The 2,500-nt window shown below is 62.4% G+C and overlaps 3 non-coding genes across 3 annotated transcripts; all 3 read right to left on the bottom strand.

Moving 5' to 3' along the window:
- Window positions 1-71: 71 nt before the first annotated feature.
- On the bottom strand, window positions 72-190 carry LOC128352602 (5S ribosomal RNA). Its single transcript, XR_008320531.1, has one exon. It is a non-coding gene; the product is annotated as a 5S ribosomal RNA (ribosomal RNA).
- Window positions 191-973: 783 nt separating this feature from the next.
- On the bottom strand, window positions 974-1,092 carry LOC128352722 (5S ribosomal RNA). Its single transcript, XR_008320615.1, has one exon. It is a non-coding gene; the product is annotated as a 5S ribosomal RNA (ribosomal RNA).
- Window positions 1,093-1,868: 776 nt separating this feature from the next.
- On the bottom strand, window positions 1,869-1,987 carry LOC128352719 (5S ribosomal RNA). Its single transcript, XR_008320613.1, has one exon. It is a non-coding gene; the product is annotated as a 5S ribosomal RNA (ribosomal RNA).
- Between the last annotated feature and the right edge of the window lie 513 nt (window positions 1,988-2,500).

Below are 2,500 nucleotides of genomic sequence, written 5' to 3'. Positions count from 1 at the left end.
GTGTTTGGGGGGTAAGAGGGAAAGATGTTGTCCACTAGGAAGTGTGCCAAAAGCAGCAATCATGACTAAAAAGCCTACAGCACCCGGAATTCCCAGGCGGTCTCCTATCCAAGTACTAACCAGGCCTGACCCTGCTTAGCTTCCAAGATCAGACGAGATCGGGCGCGTTCAGGGTAGTGTGGCCGTAGACGCTTGCTATGCCTGCTCTGACCCATCTTAAGCACAGTGGCGCCAGTGACTCCGCCTACCACCAAGGGAGACGGCAACACAGGCTCGCCTCTCCCTGCCGCTCAGCCTGCTTCCACCCAAACAGGACCCACCTCGCACCCCCCAAGTTGCCTCCGCCGCTGCTGCTGCTGCTGCAAGGGCCCAGGCACAGCCCTGTGCCAGAAAGACAGCTGCATTGGCTGGCTGCGCCTGCTGCCAGCTGCAAAGACCCTCTGCGGCGTGCCTCTGGCCCCCGGGATGGTGCTGGAGTCTGCCTCCGAGTCGCAAGCAGGACTACCGGGCCACCGGGACCCAGCCCGGGAGTCTGGAATCAAGACCGGGCCTCTTCTTCCTCATGCAGAGGTGGCTCGGGATGCTTCTCGCCTAACTCCCAGTGCCATCTCCTGCTGAAGCAAGCAGCCGGGCAGGCGGATGAGGCAAGCCGCCTGCCCAGCCACCTTCCGCCAGTGGGAGGCGCAAGGACACCCCACCTTTCCAAGCCTCTTCTTCTGGGGCCAAGAGAAGGAGGAAGGAGGCCACCTTGGAAGCAGAGGCGGGAGAGCGGAGTGGAAGAAAGAGGCCAGCCACACACCAAAGGCAAAGGGCTCCATCCTTTTCTCATCTCTCCCGCCCCCCCCCCGAGACAGTGCTGAAAGGGGAAGCGAAGGTTGGTCTCGCGGGCGCAGGGGGTGTTGGTGTTTGGGGGGTAAGAGGGAAAGATGTTGTCCACTAGGAAGTGTGCCAAAAGCAGCAATCATGACTAAAAAGCCTACAGCACCCGGTATTCCCAGGCGGTCTCCCATCCAAGTACTAACCAGGCCTGACCCTGCTTAGCTTCCGAGATCAGACGAGATCGGGCGCGTTCAGGGTAGTGTGGCCGTAGACGCTTGCTATGCCTGCTCTGACCCATCTTAAGCACAGTGGCGCCAGTGACTCCGCCTACCACCAAGGGAGACGGCAACACAGGCTCGCCTCTCCCTGCCACTCAGCCTGCTTCCACCCAAACAGGACCCACCTCGCACCCCCCAAGTTGCCTCCGCCGCTGCTGCTGCTGCAAGGGCCCAGGCACAGCCCTGTGCCAGAAAGACAGCTGCATTGGCTGGCTGCGCCTGCTGCCAGCTGCAAAGACCCTCTGCGGCGTGCCTCTGGCCCCCGGGATGGTGCTGGAGTCTGCCTGCGAGTCGCAAGCAGGACCACCGGGCCACCGGGACCCAGCCCGGGAGTCTGGAATCAAGACCGGGCCTCTTCCTCCTCATGCAGAGGTGGCTCGGGATGCTTCTCGCCTAACTCCCAGTGCCATCTCCTGCTGAAGCAAGCAGCCGGGCAGGCGGATGAGGCAAGCCGCCTGCCCAGCCACCTTCCGCCAGTGGGAGGCGCAAGGACACCCCACCTTTCCAGGCCTCTTCTTCTGGGGCCAAGAGAAGGAGGAAGGAGGCCACCTTGGAAGCAGAGGCGGGAGAGCGGAGTGGAAGAAAGAGGCCAGCCACACGCCAAAGGCAAAGGGCTCCATCCTTTTCTCATCTCCCCCCCCCCAGGAGACAGTGCTGAAAGGGGAAGCGAAGGTTGGTTTCGCGGGCGCAGGGGGTGTTGGTGTTTGGGGGGTAAGAGGGAAAGATGTTGTCCACTAGGAAGTGTGCCAAAAGCAGCAATCATGACTAAAAAGCCTACAGCACCCGGTATTCCCAGGCGGTCTCCCATCCAAGTACTAACCAGGCCTGACCCTGCTTAGCTTCCGAGATCAGACGAGATCGGGCGCGTTCAGGGTAGTGTGGCCGTAGACGCTTGCTATGCCTGCTCTGACCCATCTTAAGCACAGTGGCGCCAGTGACTCCGCCTACCACCAAGGGAGACGGCAACACAGGCTCGCCTCTCCCTGCCGCTCAGCCTGCTTCCACCCAAACAGGACCCACCTCGCACCCCCCAAGTTGCCTCCGCCGCTGCTGCTGCTGCTGCTGCAAGGGCCCAGGCACAGCCCTGTGCCAGAAAGACAGCTGCATTGGCTGGCTGCGCCTGCTGCCAGCTGCAAAGACCCTCTGCGGCGTGCCTCTGGCCCCCGGGATGGTGCTGGAGTCTGCCTCCGAGTCGCAAGCAGGACTACCGGGCCACCGGGACCCAGCCCGGGAGTCTGGAATCAAGACCAGGCCTCTTCTTCCTCATGCAGAGGTGGCTCGGGATGCTTCTCGCCTAACTCCCAGTGCCATCTCCTGCTGAAGCAAGCAGCCGGGCAGGCGGATGAGGCAAGCCGCCTGCCCAGCCACCTTCCGCCAGTGGGAGGCGCAAGGACACCCCACCT

This window comes from Hemicordylus capensis, chromosome 3 (assembly GCF_027244095.1).
Source record: "Hemicordylus capensis ecotype Gifberg chromosome 3, rHemCap1.1.pri, whole genome shotgun sequence".
In the NCBI taxonomy this organism is placed as follows: Eukaryota; Metazoa; Chordata; class Lepidosauria; order Squamata; family Cordylidae; genus Hemicordylus; species Hemicordylus capensis.
Note: the sequence above shows the minus strand (reverse complement) of the source record. Positions and strands in the feature narration are given on the sequence as shown.